Source organism: Salvelinus namaycush, chromosome 12 (genome assembly GCF_016432855.1).
Source record: "Salvelinus namaycush isolate Seneca chromosome 12, SaNama_1.0, whole genome shotgun sequence".
Lineage (NCBI taxonomy): Eukaryota > Metazoa > Chordata > Actinopteri > Salmoniformes > Salmonidae > Salvelinus > Salvelinus namaycush.
In genome coordinates this window covers 43,010,907-43,033,638 of record NC_052318.1, presented here as the reverse complement: position 1 = coordinate 43,033,638, position 22,732 = coordinate 43,010,907, and the positions used below count along the sequence as shown (strand labels likewise).

General features: G+C 42.3%; 1 pseudogene; it reads left to right on the top strand.

Moving 5' to 3' along the window:
* The first annotated feature begins 2,619 nt into the window (after window positions 1–2,619).
* On the top strand, window positions 2,620–7,812 carry LOC120057563 (annotated as a pseudogene).
* Window positions 7,813–22,732: the final 14,920 nt, after the last annotated feature.

The following is a 22,732-nucleotide window of genomic DNA, read 5'->3' as shown; positions in this document are numbered from 1 at the left end:
GCTTGAAGTGACTCACTAGGAAAATGTCACCAATCTCTCTCTCATGAGATAATGCAGGAGTTGTGGTTTATTATCTGTTAGAATGTATACATTTAGGAGTTTAATAGCCTGTAACGGTGTGTTTGTTCCCAAACATCGACTCCAATATTGAGTCTTGAATCAAATGCCTTGACAAAAATCACACAATCCTTTCAATGAACATCCATTCAGCATATAGCTGGAATAACATATTGAGTTTTGCGCAAAACGCCATAATCTTTCTGTCCGTTCTGCCTAGTATGTCAGTCTTAGGTCTGAGGGTCACATTTCATTCAAACTCAAACTCAAAAGTTGAAGTTGTGTTTCACACACAACTTCTGGGTTGTGTGCCTGGGTTGTTGTGGTTATGGTAGCGCGTGTCTGAGAGACATGATATCCCTTTGATCTGAAGGCTATTTGGCCAAAGAAGGATAGGGCAGTGTAAACTACACGAGAGAAACCTAAATGCTGATAAAATATCGTAAGTATTTTTCTTGGATGTTCATGAATTCGTTCCTTACTTTTTTTTAGTGTAACAACTTATCTGAATAATGCGCACACAAATGATATTTCTACAATACTGTTAAATTACTAAATGGCTAACAAATATGATATTTTAACCATATGTTAGCATTTGCGCAATTTAGGTTATGGAATGTATCAGTACTTATACTGATTACAACATGTGGTACAATGCAATGAGAATGGCCCATACTTTCTATGGACAACTGGCCAAATCCACGTTGCTGTTCCCCGACGTGACAGACCGGGAAATTTCCCTTAGCCCCTTTCCCTTGGGAAAGACAAGGATTTACACATTTGTTTATGAGCCTACCTGTTAGATTTTGTAGGCTACATAATTTAAAAGACAAGTGTCGCCACTTACTGAGGTGCGATGGTTCCCACAGCATCCTGTCTGAATTGATCAAAATCGAAAACCATAAACTGTCGAGTCTGTGCGTAAAAAGTTGTGCCAATTAGAATGCGCAACACCATTTGTGGCTGTGCTGCGTGTGCGGTGGAGACTGAATGGTCGTCGACTCTCGCCAAACACCTCACTTGTCAACTTTCACCAACAGCTCTTCGGTAATAGGCATACACATGCCATTTGTCTTTCACGCACAAGTGCCAGGTTTGGTGTGGCTATGACAGCGCGTGCCTCAACGCCATGAGGTCCCTTTCATCCACAAGCTACAGAGTGTTTTTACACTTGCCAGACTTTTCTCAAATATACCCGCGGCTACACCTATTACTGTAGGCTAGTCTGAATAGCTACATTAGCGACACGCAGTGTGAACACTTGAGATAAATCAATGGTGATCCTATGCACAACATTCGATTTCTGTGAAAATAATCGGTTATTCCTCAATATTATAGGCTAACTCTTATTTTTTTGTTCCAGATTATCAAGCATGTTACCCTTCACAGCGTTCACTGAATGTGTTGTGCATTGTAGGGATTGGCCACTATGGAATTGGTCCCAAAAACACTTCCTATGGTGGTTCAATGCATTCAATTGCTATGTTAGGCCTTTAGTACGTTGACCAAATTCACTTTGCTCTTCCCTGACTTGACAGTCTGGGAAATTTTCGTTCAGCCCTTTCCCTTGGGAAAGGTTTAGGATTGACAATGCATGTATTGTTTATTACCTGTTAGAATTTGTACATCATTTAGCGAAGATGTGTCGCCACTGGAGGTGCGATGGTTCCCACAGCACACGTTTCCCTCTAAATGTAAATGAACACAAGGTCAAATATAATTACATCCGAATACAGTTATTCATCACATAGGTAGTTATGTATGCGAAGGCAATATCCTCAGCTTGTTTGTATAAATTAGTCAGAAAAGCTTGTTGGGTCTGTGCATAAAGTGTTGTGACAATTGGAATGCGCAAAACCATTGGGGCTGAAAGTGTGCCTGTCTGTTTGAGAGGTGGAGGTGTCACTTTATTCATATGTAAATCCGGGTCGACTCTTGCCAGCACCTCTCTTGTAATTACAATACCCGTGCCATTTGTTAGAGCTTCCATACACGTGCCCTCGGGTGTTATTATGGCTGTGATGGCTTGTGCCTAAGCACATGATCATACAGTTTAAGAAACCTGTTTAAAAAATAAATAATCTATGTGGCTAAATGATTCAACCAACAGCTTTCATTATCATTTTTATATCCATCCTATGATTGTGACCCTTACCAAACCAATACATTAACTGCATTTATTTAAGTTGATAATTTTGTAAAATATAGATGTATTTTATTTATCAGGGATCTGAATCTTCTGAATCATGTATCAAGTTTTTCAGCCGTTGCCTACTAGACGCGTGTGGCATGTGGTGCGGATTGGCTACCCGATGGGGATGGGAGGAGTCCAAAGTCAAGTCTACCACCTACGGATTTAAAAGTCGTGGAGAGACAAAATTGTCACATCGAGAAAATATCCTTCCTCAGTGACAAGATATTAGAGAAACAACACGGTTCTTCCTGATTATTATTTACATCTGGACTATCTCTGAGTTTCCTCCGTGTAGGCGTTTTACGCATAGCAGAAACGTGTGGATTAATACAAATACTAAACTAGTTGGGGGAACAGAGAACGTGAAAATGGACGAGAAGGTAATACATAATTAATGTACCACTTTCAAGTGATTGTATTCGGTGTCTGCAAGATATAATTCCATTTGATGAACAGCCTTAACCATACATTTCACGTCAGTCTAAATTCATTTGATGTTTACAAAATTCTTAGCTTGTTGAATTCAATTGAAATATGATGAAATAATTTATAAAAAATATCATGACGATACATATGACTAAAAGGGTTATTAAGAGCTGTTCTAACTATGCTGCGTGGTTTACCAGAGACATTGATCTGAACTCCCACTCATGATTTCCTTTAATCTTTCACTTGTAACTCCTGAAGCCTCAGGTGGAGAGACATCAGAGAGAGAGAATGAACCAGTCTGGAGAGGCTGAGAACAATGCTGCTGCAGGGGCCACAACATCAGGTATGAAGTTCACTTGACTGCTCTAAATGCAGCTTATATCACTGTAAACCCAAGGATTTTTAACTCCAATACTTATAGTAAGTTGAAGTCAGTCAATGAAAAGTAATGATTACTTTTGTGGTACTGACTCAAAACTAAATGAGACTCCATTTTTTAAAAGTTATGATAACAAATGCACTTTACTCAGCATGTTCTACTGCAGGTAGATTTAAAAAAGTGTTTTAATATCTGTTTTTGCATGTACAATGAGTGATTGATATGCTACACAAAGATAAATAACATCCATTTTTCTAAACTAATCTAATCATTTAGCTCAATTTTTTTTCACCGGTTACTGGAATGGTTGTTCCAGTTTAATTGGGTTAGGTAGTCTCCCCACACTGTTCCTAACCCTGGTTTACTAGAGGCAATGATCTGACCTCCCACCGGTCTAACATGGTCTACAATCGAGAGCTGTAATTTGTATTTTCAAAATACTAAATACTTTTCTATACCATTTGTTTTTTATACTGGTTCACCATTTTGTGGCCCCCTTTCACCCTGCATTGGTATCAGAAGTCTGATGGCACTATGGTGTGAAAAGAGCATATTTAGTCAGTGCATTCAACTAAGGTACAGTTGAAGTCGAAAGTTTATACACACCGTAACTAAATACATTTAAACTCAGTTTTTCACAATTCCTGACATTTAATCCTAGTAAAAATTCCTTGTTTTAGGTCAGTTAGGATCATCACTTTATTAATAATGTGAAATGTCAGAATAATAGTAGAGAGAATGATTTATTTCAGCTTTTATTTCATCACATTCCCAGTGGGTCAGAAGTTTACATACCACTCAATTAGTATTTGGTAGCATTGCCTTTAAATTGTTTAACTTGGGTCAAACGTTTCGGGTAGCCTTCCACAACTTTCCCACAATAAGTTGGGTGAATTTTGGCCCATTCCTCCTGACAGAGCTGGTGTAACTGAGTCAGGTTTGTAGGCCTCCTTGCTCACACACACTTTTTCAGTTCTGCCCACACATTTTCTATAGGATTGAGGTCAGGGCTTTGTGATGGCCACTCCAATACCTTGACTTTGTTGTCCTTAAGCCATTTTTCCACAACTTTGGAAGTATGCTTGGGGTCATTGTCCATTTGGAAGACCCATTTGCGACCAAGCTTTAATGAGACCAACATAGTCTCATTACGTTGGTCGTTAACCTGCTCAAGCATTGCATGCATCAACACATCACCTCGACTGTGTCATAGACTGACAGATTGCTATAAAATGTGGCTAGTGGATACGTTAAATAACCGTCCAGGCATTGTAAAATCTGACAGACATGAGCAATGCTCGGGCAGAGGCACGCTACAGCATACAATGACATTATAGACGATTCTGTGCTTCCAACTTAGTGGCAACAGTTTTTCCCCAAAGCCTTTTCCAGTTTCAGCATGACAATGCCCCCGTGCACAAAGCGAGGTCCATACATAAATGGTTTGTCAAGATCGGTGTGGAAGAACTTGACTGGCCTGCACAGAGCCCTGACCTCAACCCCATCGAACACCTTTGGGATGAATTGGAATGCCGACTGCGAGCCAAGCCTAATCGCCCAACATCAGTGCCCGACCTCACTAATGCTCTCATGGCTGAATGGAAGCAAGTCCCACAGCAATGTTCCAACATCTAGTGGAAAGCCTTCCCAGAAGAGTGTTAAAGCAGCAAAGGGGGGACCAACTTCATATTAATGCCCATGATTTTGGAATGAGATGTTTGACGAACAGGTGTCCACACACTTTTGGTCATGAAATGTATGTTGTCTGTCTATCAATGTTTTAACTTGTTTTGTACAGTAGGGGCTATCTCACATGGAGTTAGGCTATAGGTCACTGGTCACATGGTACACAGGTGACCAGCAAGTGTTAGCACAGGTACAAACTAACAAAATAACTGTAGCCTAGGCAACTTTCCCAATGGTAGGCACTGAGCATGGCCAACCCATTTCTTGGTTTCTGGTATATCATCACGTTTTTGGACTCATTCAGCAGTTTTTACCTGATTAAGTACAATACCATTGGAAATTAATGTTGAAAGTTCAATTTAAACTCCTAAAAATTAAGTTGAAAATGATGCTGCCGATGCTTCCTGTTGACAAGACAGTTTGATTAATAGACCAATGTAAAAATACAGATTTAAAGTGTCCAAACGGGTTGGCTGATTGTGCCCGGAAGGCGTGCGTTGATATGATTCTGAACAGTCCGATAGCTAGAAACAATGACAAGAAGCTGCCATGTGGGGAATCGTAGGTGGGTCGTTTATTGGTTTGAGGTGTTTTGACTGATATCATGTCTATGTTAATATGGCAACAAAAAAAATCGCTAGCTATTGAACAACAAGTGCTCATTGTGCAAATGTATTTATGTTTTCAAAATTTCAACAAAATATAGATTACATGTTGTCAACAGTCTAAACCGAGGCCCCTCTGTGTTGCCCAATAGTTGGGCCCACCTCGATTCTGTTGCTGAGCAACCAACTCCAACATATTCAGAAACAGTTGGTGATATATTGAAATATATGCACAGTTGAAACTACCACAACTCAAAAACCTCATGAAACGTTATATATTTTACATCACTGGTTAGAGGATAACCTGCAGAACACAGTCAGCTACATTTAGGAATGTAGCATTTTGATAGGGGGGGTCACCAAAACAGAAACGCAACACTGTTTTGTCAATCACTCGTATCATCGTTGAAATCAATTGCGCGAGAGGGTGGAGATGAGGTTGCACATCCTGTTAAAACGAACAGAGCTCAAAAACCACACGGAATCTGGGAATAATGTGTACATCACTGGTCAGAGGACAATTTGTAGAAGACAGCTAGCTACATTTTGAAGTGTCGCATTTTGACTGAAGTGGGTCGCCAACTCTATAAGTCTAATGCAACACTTTTTGTTGTTACTCTCTTCCATCGATATCACGTTGAAATCAATAGAACGGGGCAAACATTTGGGGTGTAGCGCCAAACATTGTCTATTATATTGAGAAGATATTTGAGTGACCGCTCTAACAATGGAAATACATGTCCTCAAAGATGGAAGGCAGGCGGGAGGAGGCGAGATCAGGTGGGACCATTCTAACCTACGAGCGGGCAGATACGCGTGTGAACCGTAGCAAGCTATTTGCTTTAGTTATCGAGACCATCGATCTCTGTCGAAGGAGGAGCTGGATTTTACATATTGTGTATATCTATTTCTTCTGAACACATTTCCGTTTGTTGGCAATGTCAATTTTCTAATAAATAAAAAATATTTACTTTTATGTTCGCTAGCTGGACAGACAAACTGAATTAAACTGTAAACCAATCGAAACTTGTGTACTATCCATGGTACTATCTCTGCTGATCAAGTCTGCCAATCACGTCATCCATATCTAAGGTAGTAGACTGCTGGTGACAGAGAAAGAGATCTCTGTCCGACAAACTGCTATCAGGTAAAGTATATATACATGGACATGTCAACATTTTATGTACTGACCTTTTATCTGTTGACAGGACAGACTGGTACAGATAAGCCTCTGGGGCGAGACTGAATAGAGAAAAGACAGGCCAGGGCTGACCCAGACTTGACCAGACTACCACTGATTGTTAAAATGACTGACATAAGGGTACTGGGGGTAAAGTTTGACCGGGAGGGAGGAGGGAGCGGTAATTGGAGTGGGATCCTGGGGACAGTACGACAGAGACTGGGTTTTTGGGGACTTCGACAGCTGACTTTTGAGGGCAAGGTATTAATCATTAAAGCTGTGATTTTACCTGTGCTTTAATTAATCAGTTCTGTTTTTATCCCCCCACTAACAAGTCTTTTAGCTCTGGAACGGATGCTGTTTAAGCAAGTGGGAGAGGCTGAGGAGGGAGGTGGTCAAGAGACCCAGGTCCAAGGGGGGGGGGCTTGCCTGACCTCTACTTGTTCCTGGGCAGCTGCAACACAGCGTTACATCTCACTCTTGCCACCTCCCCGGTCAACAACAAGACTCAGGCTGAGGAGGGAGGTGGTCTGTTCTGGCTGGGATCTTACCTCAGAACCCTGAGGCTGATCCCAGTTGACCTGCGAGCCCCAGTCTCTTTCCTGCTCCCCACACACTACTCCCAGCTCCAGAAGTTTTTAAGACATTTTAAACTGGAAAGGGAAGCAGTCACGGTTTTAACTGGGCACCGCTCTCCTCTCTCTCTTGTGCAGGAGCGGGAACCAGTGTGTCCAGTGCGCGGGCTTGCTATAGGTGAGCCCGTAACGGTTTGGTGTAACGTGGCCCATCCTGCTCTCCTGAATCGGCACTGGGACCTGTCCTGGATGGTCGCCCACGAGATCCTCCTGGTCAAGGCTGTTATGCACTCCCGGGCATGGCGAGGATATCCGCGTGCCCCCGACCAGGCTGCGGCCAAGAGGAGTCGGTGAGGCACTTGCTCTGGGAGTGCAGAGCTGCCAGGGACCTGTGGAAGGAAGCAGGCCCCCTGATCTCCCCGTGTCTGCCAGCAGGGGAGGACCTAACGCCCCAGCTCGTGCTGTATGGGGTAGGCCGACGGCCTATTCCACCGAAGGACTTCACCAAGCTCTGGCCCACCCTCACGTGTCTGAAGGAAGCACTGTGGTCCTCCCCCAACTTGCTGGTAGCGAAACGAGTAGAGACCACCCCCCAGGCAGTGGCCATGGTAGCCACGGAAGCCCTGGGATGGTACAGAAGAAAGGGGGCCTCTACCCAAAGCGAAGGGTCCCCCACAACACCCAAAGTCCCGGCTGCCACGGCCTGACAGAGCTGCGGCACCTAGGGCGATGCGCCTAGGGGAGGGATCTCCTCTGGGACCCGAAGAACAGGCCGGTGATTGATTCGGAAGAGCAGGAGGAGGCGAGTTTGATAAGGACTCACCCCGCTCCTGTACAAAGGACCAAAGACAGCTTTTTAACAAAGTTACTTAAAAAAAAAATGTTTTCATGTCTTAAAAATGTTTTACTTTTGTTAAATCATTTGTACACATTTAAAAAATGATTTGATGTTTTAACAACGAAAAGTACTTTTATTCGTGGTTGTTTCCATTGTTTTTAACAACATGTACTTTTTAACAAATTCAAATGTAATACCAAATGCTGTTTTCATGCTTTCAATACGTTTTTTTTAGGCGGCAGGGTAGCCTAGTGGTTAGAGCATTAGAGCGTTAGAGCAGTAACCGAAAGGTTACAAGTTCAAATCCCCGAGCTGACAAGGTACAAATCTGTTGTTCTGCCCCTGAACAGGCAGTTAACCCACTGTTCCTAGGCCGTCATTGAAAATAAGAATTTGTTTTTAACTGACTTGCCTAGTTAAATAAAGCTAAAAATATATGAGCTGTTTTAAAGGAAATGTGACAACTTTTCCAAAAGAAAAAAATATATATATTTTTTGTAATCTAACTATTTAGTTAGCTGAACACAGCAACCTTAGTAATGTAGATAGGTAGTTACAACAAGATCTGTTGCTAGCTACCAGGAGCAGATAGCCCTAGCATGTCCCGGGAAAAGGAACGTTTTAGCTATCAGTTTATTCCAAGTAATAATTTAAGACTACAAAAATCTATAGGACAAGTTGTGTAAATCTAATACAGTAATCAAGACAGGACTAACTCATTTCATTCATACTGACAAATAAGAAAAGCCACATTACCACTGTTGTAGGATGATTGCAGAGCAGCTTGCCTCAGACTGTCAGGATGTCCATTTTTATTAAGCAAACTACATATCTTTGCTGTGATTATTTATTTTATTAATTCTTGTGTCTCACATGTTCTTTCAGCTCTCCTGTGTCCGGCTCACAGAGATCAACCAAGTACAAGTCACCAAGCATGGGTGGATTCACTCACCTGTGAGGAGAACCATCCTAATGCAGTTTGAACTAGCCCTGCCGTCAATATTTAGACATGCATTTGCCTGTAGTCTTTTCTTTGTGGGTTTGAGTAGTGTAATGCATTTTAGAGTTGAAGAACACCAACTACAGATACACGGGCTGGTTTCAGCATCTCAAAGACTAAATTCAATGTAGAATCAGTTCATCAGGTTACAAAAAGATTATTTTACTATTGTAACATGTAGTGGGGAGAGTTCTATTGTCCCCGTCAGGAGCTTTTGCCGTAGATGGTAGAGTTCTATTGTCCCAGTCGGGAGCCATAGCTTTTGCCATAGATGGTAGAGTTCTATTGTCCCCGTAACGAGCCATAGCTTTTGCCGTAGATGGTAGAGTTCTCGTCTCTGGACCACACAAGCATTAGATTGCATTCTGCTAAGGCCCTTGTCTCTTTCTACATCGGTCAGCTACATTGGTGACCAGTGCTTCGAGAGAGAAAGGGGAATACTGAAGCATGCTTTGATGACAGTTCTACAGTCTCCATCGGAGGCACAGGTCTTTCTGGACTGTAAGATTTCTGGACTGTAGGATTTCTGGATTGTAAGATTGTGCCCTCCACGGTAGGTTAGACAATATTTAGATACTGGGTTGGCGCCCCCCCCCCCCCCCTTGGGTTGTGCCGTGGCGGAGATCTTTGTGGGCTATACTCGGCCTTGTCTCAGGATGGTAAGTTGGTGGTTGAAGATATCCCTCTAGTGGTGTGGGGGCTGTGCTTTGACAAAGTGGGTGGGGTTATATCCTGCCTGTTTGGCCCTGTCAGGGGGTATCATCGGATGGGGCCACAGTGTCTCCTGACTCCTCCTGTCTCAGCCTCCAGTATTTATGCTGCAGTAGTTTATGTGTCGGGGGGCTAGGGTCAGTCTGTTATATCCGGAGTATTTCTCCTGTCTTATCCGGTGTCCTGTGTGAATTTAAGTATGCTCTCTCTAATTCTCTCTTTCTTTCTTTCTCTCTCTCGGAGGACCTGAGCCCTAGGACCATGCCTCAGGACTACCTGGCATGATGACTCCTTGCTGTCCCCAGTCCACCTGGCCGTGCTGCTGCTCCAGTTTCAACTGTTCTGCCTGCGGCTATGGAACCCTGACCTGTTCACCGGGCGTGCTACCTGTCCCTTTCTGCTGTTTTCAACTCTCTAGAGACAGCAGGAGCGGTAGAGATACTCTCAATGATCGGCTATGAAAAGCCAACTGACATTTACTTCTGAGGTGCTGACCTGTTGCACCCTCGACAACTACTGTGATTATTATTATTTGACCATGCTGGTCATTTATGAACATTTGAACATCTTGGCCATGTTCTGTTATAATCTCCACCTGGCACAGCCAGAAGAGGACTGGCCACCCCTCATAGCCTGGTTCCTCTCTAGGTTTCTTCCTAGGTTTTGGCCTTTCTAGGGAGTTTTTCCTAGCCACCGTGCTTCTACACCTGCATTGCTTGCTGTTTGGGGTTTTAGGCTGGGTTTCTGTACAGCAGTTTGAGATATCAGCTGATGTAAGAAGGGCTATATAAATATATTTGATTTGATACTTAACATCTAGTATACTTAACATCTAGTGTACGTAACATGCTACCTGATACACCTTTGCTAACTGTCTCCGTACTCAATAAATGCTGAAACACTTTGTGATGCTGTTCTTTGTTCGAATGTACAGTTGAAGTCGGAAGTTTACATACACTTAGGTTGGAGTCATTAAAACTCATTTTTCAACCACTCCACAAATAGTTTTGACAAGTCGGTTAGGACATCTACTTTGTGCATGACACAAGTCATTTTTCCAACAATTGTTTACAGACAGATTATTTCACTTATAATTCACTGTGTCACAATTCCAGTGGGTCAGAAGTTTACATACACTAAGTTGACTGTGCCTTTAAACAGCTTGGAAAATTCCAGAAAATGATGTAATGGATTTAGAAGCTTCTGATAGGCTAATTTACATAATTTGAGTCAATTGGAGGTGTACCTATGGATGTCTTTCAAGGCCACCCTTCAAACTCAGTGCCTCTTTGCTTGACATCATGGGGAAATCAAAAGAAATCAGCCAAGACCTCAGAGAAAAAATTGTAGACCTCCACAAGTCAGGTTCATCCTTGGGTGCTATTTCCAAACCCCTGAAGGTACCGCGTTCATCTGTACAAACAATAGTACACAAGCTTAAACACCATGGGACCAAAAGCCGTCATACCTCTCATGAAGGAGACGCGGTCTGTCTCCTAGAAATGAACGTACTTTGGTGCGAAAAGTGCAAATCAATCCCAGAACAACAGCAAAGGACATTGTGAAGTTGTTGGAGGAAACAGGTACAAAAGTATCTATATTCACAGTAAAATGAATCCCATATCGACATAACCTGAAAGGCCGCTCATCAAGGAAGAAGCCACTGCTCCTAAACCGCCATAAAAAAGTCAGACTGCGATTTGCAACTGCACAGGGGGACAAAGATCATACTTTTTGGAGAAATGGCTTCTGGCCTGATGAAACAAATATAGAACTGTTTGGCCATAATGACCATTGTTATGTTTGGAGGAAAAAGGGGAATGCTTGCAAGCCGAAGAACACCATCCCAACCGTGAAGCACAGGGGTGGCAGCATCATGTTGTGGGGGTGCTTTGCTGCAGGAGGGACTGGTGCACTTCACAAAATAGATGGGATCATGAGGTGGATATATTGAAGCAACATCTCAAGACATCAGTCAGAAAGTTGAAGCTTGGTCCAAATGGGTCTCCAAATGGATAACGACCCCAAGCATACTTCCAAAGTTGTGGCAAAATGGCTTAAGAACAACAAAGTCTGACCCACTGGGAATGTGATGAAAGAAATAAAAGCTGAAATAAATAATTCTAGCTACTATTATTCTGACATTCCACATTCTTAAAATAAAGTGGTGATCCTAACTGACCTAAGACAGGGAATTTTTACTAGGATTAAATGTCAGGAATTATGAAAAACTGAGTTTAAATGTATTTGGCTAAGGTGTATGTAAACTTCTGACTTCAACTGTACATGCATTAAACGTACATTATTGAAAACATGTCTCACACTCAGTCATAGTTAGTAGAACAATGAATGGATTTGCAAGATTTTGGCACTGTCAACTTTTAGAAGGTTATTTGGAAAGTTAATCATGTAAACCACCAAAATATACTCACATTCACTGAACATTTAGTATTTTTAACTCAAACATTCATTTCCCAACTGCTTTTTCCAATAATCCTACAGGCTCTTTATCATTTTCCATACCTTATCTTCCAATGCATCCAACATCATGCATGCCGTCCATGGTATTGGGGAGCTGCTATTTGAGAACTCATCTGGTTTAGAAATCATACCGGTTGTCTTATTGCAGAGCACATTGTACAACTGTTTTTAGAGAAGATTGTTTTGCAAGGTATTCTATATGTGTAGGCTATGCTATATGTACTGGCTAATATGCATACGCAGCTGATGTTTTTAAACCTCCATTCTTTATTTATTTATAGGGGACAATGCACATTAATCAACATCAATATTACAATAATGCAACATCCATGTAAATGTGCCGGGGTTAGCCAAAAACTAATTTGCATACGTAGCCTCTGGGCAGGTAAGTTTACACAGCCTCAGTACAAATACTCACAAATTTTACAAATTTTATTTAACTAGGCAAATCAGTTAAAAACAAATTCTCATTTACAATGACGGCCTAACCCGGACAACACTGGGCCAATTGTGCGCTGCCCTATGGGACTTCCAATCACGGCCGGTTGTGATACAGCCTGGAATTGAACCAGGGTCTGTAGTGACACCTCTAGTACTGAGATGCAGTGGCTTAGACTGCTGCGCCACTCGGGAGCAATACAAAATACTAATACATTACATCCAATAATATATCATCAACTGTCATCTTACATATGAGTAACCACAGATAACTCATGTGTACAGGTTTGGATAGATTTGAGCCATGCTTTCAATTCAAAAGAAAATTTACAATAATCAGTGCAGCCTCAAAAGTCCATGTGCATTGCATTCCAGCATATTGTAGTTCTAACAGAGAAGGCCGATTGATCGATTTTACTGTGTCGAAAAGGAACAACTCAACCCCCTCTAGTTACTGCCCTTGTTATCCTGGAGGTGCTTTCCTTAAGCATGATATGCCGGCATAGGGGTGGAGGGGCAAGACCATGCAGGATCCTAAAGACAAAGTTTGCATCTACATACTGCTTAATGCAATTATGTTTGTAAATTATATGACAATGGTGGTAACTGTTAGGTTTGTTATCAAAAATCTTAAGTGTTTGTTTGTAGAGTAGCTCCTGGTTGTGACCAGCATGTGAGGCAATATCTCAGCTGTTAGAAGATCATAGCATGCATATATAGTTTGGCGGCCTCCAGAGGAAGGAAAGGTCTTATAAACCTAAGGTTGGACAATCCAAACTTAACCGTGTTAACCACCTTCTTCACACGTTTCTTAAATGTCGAGTTGGGAGTTCAAAATGATGCCGATATACCTGAAGTTAGACACAACTTTCAGATTCTCCCCATTAACAAGAACAGCTCATTGGGAAGAATCAATGGATTTCTTAGAGAAGTACAAACAAACTGTTTTGTCGATATTTAAATGCAGGCAATAATTACTCATCCATTTAGAAACATGTACCATAGCTTCAGTTAACTTGTTAACAACTAATTGGCTATTTTTGGAGTGTACATACAGAACTGTATCGTCTGCATACATCTGCATGTTAACTTGTGGTCAAGCAAGTGGGAGATCATTTATAAAGATGGTAAACAGAAGGGGGCCTAATATTGACCCTTGTGGGACCCCAGTGTTATAGTAAAGAGAGTCCGACTGAGTGTCCCCCAAACGAACCCTTTGACTTCTGTTTGTCAAATAGGAATACATCCAACTAATAACTTCAGTGGACACATTAAGGGAGGATAGTTTAGATAGGAGAACCTCATGATCCAAAAAGACTGCGCCGACTTCACCACCTAAATCCAGTTTAGATTTAATGCAATCCAGAAAATAGCAATTGGCTGTTTCGGTAGAATGGTTAGTTCTGAATCCAAATTGCATTTGATGTAAAGTGTTGCCCTGATTGAGACCAGTCAGATGATCAGCCACCCATCTTTCAGCTACCTTTGATAGGACTGGAAGAATGCTTATAGGTTGGTAATTTTCCTCCATGACACACACACACATACACATCTTTCTATCTATATGCATGCTTTTATTTGGGTTTCTATGCAAAGTATATGATTGAATGTTTCTTTAAGCCTGCAGCTAGTTACTTGAAATGAGAGATATAATCATGCCATAAACATTATAAAAATGGAATTCACAGACGAAGAGATAGCTAGCTAATGAAACACAATTTACATTTACACCGTAGCTGGCTAGGTTAGTCAAACTGGAATATTGGCCTCGCTGTCAATAAATTGGCTAAATGGTCAGTGGCGTTAACTGTTCATATGATCAAGACAATTCGTATTGTTGTATATTCGTATATTAGCATGCTACATATCTTAAGTGCACTCAAAAACAGATATTTATCTTATTTCAGTCTTTTGGAGCTAGCTAGCCATTTCTGTTCCTCTTCATCAGACAGCAGCTCACGTTTTCACAAGAGGCTGTGTTTACATCGTAGATAGAAGCAGGCCATTGGCTGCCTTCATCATGACGGGTATGTACAGAAGTACTGATTGTCCATGTTTATCAGTAGGGGCAAATTTGCCTGAGCAGACAGTGTTTAAATATACTTTTTATGAGAAAATGTGCAAGAGTTGAAGGTGTCAACAAATGTTATAGTCATCATAAAAAGATGACTATAAATGTTTTACTTTCATATATATAAAATCAGTTCCTCCCTCGACTGGGATCGATCAACTTCACTCTTTTCGGCTCACCACCTAATTTTCTTCTTCATTGGTTGATTCCTCTTAACTCATAGTGGCCATTAGGTGGGGGTAAGATGGCTGACAGGGGAAAAAAGGAGAAAAGTGGAACATATTATAATCAAATATGGAATGGGGGAATGCACAAGCTGTCACGATCGTCGTTACGTGAAAGAGTGGACCAAGGCGCAGCGTGATATAAATACATCTTCTTTAATCAAATGAAGACGAAACAAATACTTATACAAAAATAACAAAACGACGAACGTGACGCTATCAAACTAAGTGCTAACATGCAACATAGACAATTACCCACGAAATACCCAATGAATATGACTGCCTAAATATGGCTCTCAATCAGAGACAATGAACAACAGCTGCCTCTAATTGAGAACCAATCTAGGCAGCCATAGACATACAAACACCTATACTAGACACTGCCCCCATAAACATACAAAAAACCCTAGACAATACAAAAACACATACATCCCCCATGTCACACCCTGACCTAACTAAAATAATAAAGAACACAAAGATAACTAAGGCCAGGGCGTGACACAATTCTTCTGTAACATCTGATGAAGGAAAAGATGGTGGACAGGGAAAATTGAGAAACACGTTTTGAGTGAATATGGAGTGGTGGATCACACAGAACTTTTGGAAGAGCTACAGAAGGAAATGAAACCTGACGAGAGTGAGGATGAATTAACTGCGATGGGAGGTGCGGTGAAGACCACCGAGTTTTAGCCTTGTCCTTATGATGACAAAGATGATTCTGGCCCAGTGGGAGTGAGATTGTTGGAGAGAATTGATCCTTGCCTTCGGGCAGATCCATATGTGGTGTCAGATTGGGTGGAGAAGAGGTTGGGGAATGTTGGGTCGGTGAAAGTGACTCGAAGTTGAATGGTGTTGATTTTTTGCGTTTCTGCCATCCAGAGGGAGTGTGCGCTCTGTAACACACGAATGGGGACAATAACTGTGACTTGCTTTCCTCTCTGGAGCAGGGCGCCATTAAAATTAGTAATAACTGGAGTGGTGTTAAGTTTTGAAGAAGATCAACTGAAGTTGAAAATTCCCGGTGTCTGTTACGCCCGTCGTTTGATGTTTGGGGAAATTCACCTGTTTTAGTTAAAGCTGCAATATGCAACTTTTTTTGGCGACCACCAAATTCACATAGAAATGTGGGTTATAGATCTATAATTCGCATTGAAAGCAAGTCTAAGAAGTGGTAGACCTGTTCTATGTTTGCTATTTCTACTTTCGGTTTTGTATACTTGGTACCGAGGCCCAAAAGGCTCCTTAGCTTCTACCCCCAAGCCATAAGACCCCTACCTACATGTACAAATTACCTCGACTAACCTGTACCCCCACACATTGACTCGGTACCAGTACCCAAGTCGCTCCGCCATTTCCTGGTTGCTAAAATTCTAATAGTTCGCCTAATTTCAGTTTATGTGACAAACAAGCAAGTGTAGTGTAGAGCATCATTGTGACATCTAAACGACAGTGAAACATATTTTCCATAACAAAAAATATAGAATTTCCAGCTGTTTGAAGCTGGCGTCAAATCAAATCAAGTTGTATTTGTCACATGCGCCGAATACAACAAGTGTAGTAGACCTTACCGTGAAATGCTTACTTACAAGCCCTTAACCCACAATGCAGTTCAAGAAATAGAGTTAAGAATATTTACTTAATAAACTAAAGTAAAACATTTAATAAAAAGTAACACAATAAAATAACAATAACGAGGCTATATACAGGGGGTACATAGCGATGTTGAAATTAGTAAACGTCTTCATGAGGGGGGAATGATCTGTAAGAGTAAATACTGCCACCTAGTGGAAAGAGATAGCTAATGGGTTAAGACAGGAAATGTATAGTAGAAAACAGAAGTTACAAGTTCAAATGTTGTAGTTCTCCTTCTGGCTAGCTGTTAGCTTGTGCACTCGACATGGGAATATAATTGTTGTGATTGAAGAACATTGTGAATACAAGTCATATCAAGAGACTACGGCTGATTATTCATGTAACACACTAACATTGTTATATTAGCTTCACCGCAGGGCCCATTGTCTGTTTTTTTGTGTTGTTGACTATGCCTAGCTAGGCCTAAGGTTGGTTATATACAACAGATATACTTAAGCAATAAGGCCCGAGGGGGTGTGGTATATGGGCAATATACCACGGCTAAGGGCTGTTCTTACCACAATGCAACGCACAGTGCCTGGATACAGACCTTAGCCGTGGTATATTGGCCATATACCACACCCCCTCCGGCCTTATTGCTTAAGTAAATAGTCTGTGTAAAAACAAAGGGGGGGTGTCCATTTCATTAATTGTTCCATGCATGACGCAATGCGGAGTGTCTGGATACAGCCCTTAGCCGTGGTATATTGGCCATATACCACAAAACCCCGAGGTGACTTATTGCTATTAGAAACTGATTACCAACGTAATTAGAGCAGTAAAAATACATGTTTTGTCATACCCGTGGTATACGGTCTAATATACCACGGCTGTCAGCCAATCAGCATTCAGGGCTCGAACCACCCAGTTTATAAAAGGTTATGTACAACATAATCACAGTACCCAGACAGGAAAATGTTTTAGAGAGAAATATTACATTTGAACAAAAAATACAATTGAATTCACAACTCTAAACTGACTTGATTTAGGCTTCTATAATGTGTAGCCTACATTTTAAACAGACATAAGCTAGAAGTCTGTGAGAGGTTGTATGCAACCTAGATATAACAAAAATGTATGTTGTTTTTAAATACCATTGCGTTCACAACTCTAAATTGTCTTCAAAATGCTTCCCCAAGCTGTGCCCATTGTGTGGAAGTGGCTTTGGAGTCTGTGAGAGCTGGTATGGTATATCTACAGCCTACTCTGAGAAGCCTGTCGATGAATAATAAATGATCACGAAAAATGGAATTGCATTCACAATGCTAAATTGTCTTGATAAGGCTTCCTTAAGGTGTAAACATTGTATAGAGATTGTTTTGGAGTCTGTAAGAGCTTCTATGGTATATTTAGAGTCTATTCAGAGCAGCCAGACAGAGGGAAATCCCACTTGTGATATCAGTGTAGTTGCGGTGGTGAACAGACTTTTCAGAGGGCATGTGCTCAAAATAAAAAAAAGCGAGCCTCATAATTCATATCTCAAAATTCATAAGATATCAACTGCCTCTAGGAAAAAAATTAACATTTTCTAGGCCAACTTATTTCTGCAACAACAAACTCTATGCCTTCTAAAGACATGATTGACATCTGGAAAAGAGGGTGGGCTATCAGCTGATCACTGATGTTGATCGATGTAAAGCTGCTAGTAGGCTAGGTTGATTTTCTGTTCTTACTGATTTTGATTTATCTTCAATTCGCTTAAATTCTTTAAAAATGACTTAATAATATAAAAGTCATAATCTTCTAACTCCCAATATACGGCTGGCTAGTGGCTTGTGTGGATATTTTAGTATATGGTGGTTAGCAAGAGTCCAAACTACCTGTGTTGCTGCTGCCCTGACACACATGTGTAACTCCCGACTGAGGAAAGGATGGAGTTGGGTCAGAGGGTCGTAGATGTGTAACACCCGACTGAGGAAGGGATGGAGTTGAGTCAGAGGGTCGTAGATGTGTAACTCCCGACTGAGGAAGGGATGGAGTTGGGTCAGAGGGTCGTAGATGTGTAACTCCCGACTGAGGAAGGGATGGAGTTGGGTCAGAGGGTCGTAGATGTGTAACTCCCGACTGAGGAAGGGATGGAGTTGAGTCAGAGGGTCGTAGATGTGTAACTCCCGACTGAGGAAGGGATGGAGTTGGGTCAGAGGGTCGTAGATGCAGCCGCTCTTCTCTACTGTGTCTTTCTGATGCGCAGAGGCTATCAGCCAACCAGACCGACTGCTGATGACGATGTATATCAAGTGTTATTCAAATGTTATTCTGCTGTGGCAGTACTGTTGATATTTAAAATAGGAAGCTAGCTGCACATACTCAACTGGTGACCGCATCTCAAACCATGTATGTTTTGATACCGGGCGTGTGCAATCTCTGTACAGGGCAGGCTGGGAAACAGACGTGAGCTCCGTACATGGCAGACCAACAGGCACAACCAAAGGACGGTGTGGGGGTGGAGGATGATGAACTTGACCATGTCCCGCCGACTTTTGGCCAGTGGGTTCAGAACAGCAACTCCAAAAACTGTATAGAATTTTGTTTTATACCACCACCCAAAATGGCACTTGGCGAGTGGGAGGGAAAAGGGGCATGTGCTCGTCACTGGTAGAACCCCATCTGTGTACGTGCCTGAATGTAGTGAATTCACGGGGTAGCCCAAATTGGTTTCCGAACCCACAAACCTGTGACTGTGAGTCCAGTAGCGCCCCCACACCTCATCTCAAATCCTTAATTCGCCCTGGCATGCCTTTGATGGTATCACAGTAGTGTCATCCCACCTGTGACACCAGTGTAGCGAATTTAATTAAGGGATAGCCCAAATGGGATTTGAACCCAGAAACCTCCTTCTGTAGTGCCATCCCACTTCTACCTAAGATTTTCTTTGCATTAAGTCATACAGTTTTGTAAATACGCATCTTTATAATGCAAACAATCTCTACAATTCCTTTATTTACAAAATTCAGATTTCTGTGGTTTCATCCGTTTTTTTGTGTGTTGATTTATGTAAATAATCAGTGTTTTTATAGCCAAATACATACTTTTGGATTTTCACAAAAAAATGAATATATGTAACAAATACATTCACAAAATGTTGTGCTCCAAATAGATGACATGATCATTTCACGTCCTGGCGTTTGTTTATTATGAACATTATTAGACGCGAATGTCAAACGAGTATCGAACTTGAAGCCAACTTGACCACCGTAATGTTGTTAATAAGTCTGCAACCATGGGGACAACACACTGGTTGTTTGCCTAAATGAACACAGGGGGGAGACAACTTTACAAGGATCAGAAAGCATTCTGTCTTCCTGACAGGCAGCTTCTCGCCTGCTTTCATGCTGTCTCCCTTGTGCTCTCCCTCTTTCTTTTTTTTTCTTCTTTTCAATAATGTGCATGGGTTGAGTGAGCCTGTATGTATGACCTGTAAAAGAGGGATGCTGTTCAGCTCTATGTAGGCCTGTTGCTTGGGAAAGGTTCTGAGACAGATAGGCTGGTATTTCATTGTGGTTTCAGCTCAGTCCAGAGCCTCAGGTCAAACTGGTTTATTGGTGGTAAACACAATGTAATCCCCAGCCAAAGATATCAACAGGCCATGGCCCCTGTTGGACTGAGAGCTCTGGGCAGCACTGTGAGAAAAGTGAGGTCACTTTCCATGTAGGGCAGATTCCTGCCCTAACCCATCTGGACCATAGGTATGCTGTTAATCGACTACAGCTCAGCATTCTACACCATAGTACCCTCCAAACTCGTCATTAAGCTCGAGACCCTGGGTCTCGACCCCGCCCTGTGCAACTGGATCCTGGACTTTCTGACGGGACGCCCCCAGGTGGTGAGGGTAGGAAACAACATCTTCACCCCGCTGATCCTCAACGCTGGGGCCCCACAAGGGTGCGTTCTCGGCCCTCTCCTGTACTCCCTGTTCACCCATGACTGGGTGGCCATGCACACCTCCAACTCAATCATCAAGTTTGCAGATGACACTACAATGGTAGGCTTGATTACCAACAACGACAAGACAGCCTACAGGGAGGAGGTGAGGGCCCTCGGAGTGTGGTGTCAGGAAAATAACCTCACGCTCAACGTCAACAAAACAAAGGAGATGATCGTGGACTTCAGGAAACAGCAGAGGGAGCACCCCCTATCCACATTGACGGGACAGTAGTGGAGAAGGTGGAAAGTTTTAAGTTCCTCGGCGTACACATCACGGACAAACTGAATTGGTCCACCCATACAGACAGCGTTGTGAAGAAGGCGCAGCAGCGTCTCATCAACCTCAGGAGGCTGAAGAAATTCGGCTTGTCACCAAAAACACTCACAAACTTTTACAGACGCACAATCGAGAGCATCCTGTCAGGCTGTATCACCGCCTGGTAATGCAACTGCTCCGCCCACAACCGTAAGGCTCTCCAGAGGGTAGTGAGGTCTGCACAACGCATCACCGGGGGCAAACTACCTGCCCTCCAGGATATCTACACCACCCGATGTTACAGGAAGGCCAAAAAGATCATCAAGGACAACAATCACCCGAGCCACTGCCTGTTCACCCTGCTATCATCCAGAAGGCGAGGTCAGTACAGGTGCATCAAAGCTGGGACCGAGAGACTGAAAAACAGCTTCTATCTCACGGCCATCAGACTAACATTGAGTGGCTGCTGCCAACATACTGACTCAAATCTCTAGCCATTTTAATAATTAAAAATTGCATGTAATAAATGTATCACTAGTCACTTTAAACAATGCCACTTTATATAATGTTTACATACCCTACATTACTCATCTCATATGTATATACTGTACTCTATACCATCTACTGCATCTTGCCTATGCCGTTCGGCCATCGCTCATCCATATATTTATATGTACATATTCTTATTCATTCCTTTACACTTGTGTGTAAAAGGTAGTTGTTGTGAAATTGTTAGATTACTTGTTAGATATTACTGCACAGTCGGAACTAGAAGCACAAGCATTTCGCTACACTCGCACTAACATCCGCTAACCATGTGTATGTGACCAATACAATTTGATTTGATTTGATGTCAGGTCATAGGTCACATGTTGATTGGGTGGTTGAGCTGTTCTCTGCAGTATGCCGTTGTTTATATGAGATGAGCCATTGGTATAAAATTATATTTTGTCATTTGTAAAGGGCTATAGCTGTAAACTGGACAACAATGCTGGCTAAACAAAGACATCACGCCCTGTAAACAGTAACCACTTTGCTTTATGGGCTTGTATGAACACATGATGAGCAAGTTATTCTTGTGAAATTTGATGCAGCACTTTTGAACGTTGTTTTGGTGAATATGACTGAAGTTAGTAATTGTGTTAAATGTCAGTTGCATCTGGTATTGGGTTGTGTTCCATCCAGGAAGGAGGCTGGACTCTCTGGCTCTCTGTTCTACTGCTTTGAGTTTTGCTATGAATGGCGTGTATCTCACATGTGTCGACAGCTTGACACCATGTCTCCCTTTGTGCTCCAATTTACTGGATAGAAGAGGGTCTCCCCCCTGCTCTAATCTAAGAGAGGGTAGAGGGTACCTGTCCCCCCTCTCTTTGGTTCTCTTTTCTAATGCTAATGAACTGCCGGACCCGGGGCACCATCTGCCCTCCCTGAGGGTTGAGGTCCCAACCGCTCCAGACGGGCCCTCTTTGTTGCTGTGAGTCCAGGCAGAACGCTGAGGTCCATGTGCTTCCCTTCCTGTGGCCCGTCAGACTAGAGCAGAGCCGATCCTCCATTAGGAGCACGAGCCTGGAGCCTGCCCAAGTGTGGTGACTGAGGCAGGGGAGCGCTGAAACGGAAGAGAGGACAGCCAACTCGCGTGCCCCTGTTTCTCGGCCAACAGTTTTCCTTTCATTCATGTCTGTCTGTAGTGCAGAGAGCCGTGCGGGGGGGGCAATCACCGTCTGTCCTCATCCATTTTATGTGAAGGAGCATAGTAACTATTAGGAAACACTGGAGTGTGAGTGTCATCTAGCTGCAGTGGATTAAATGCTCAGCATTGTTGAATTAATAGTATAATAGAAGTATAATGTTTCATAGATAATTCATCTTAGTACTATCATTTTGGATGGGCCAGCTGTAATGATGGATTCTGTCGCTATATCGTAGCTATGTTCAGCGTCCTGAAAACCTTATGGCTTGGTGCCGCTTTGACCTGGTGAAAATTAGATGGATGTTCTGCTCTCTAAGGAGACACGGCTAGGGGCCCCATTCAAAGCTTTGGGGGCCAATTTG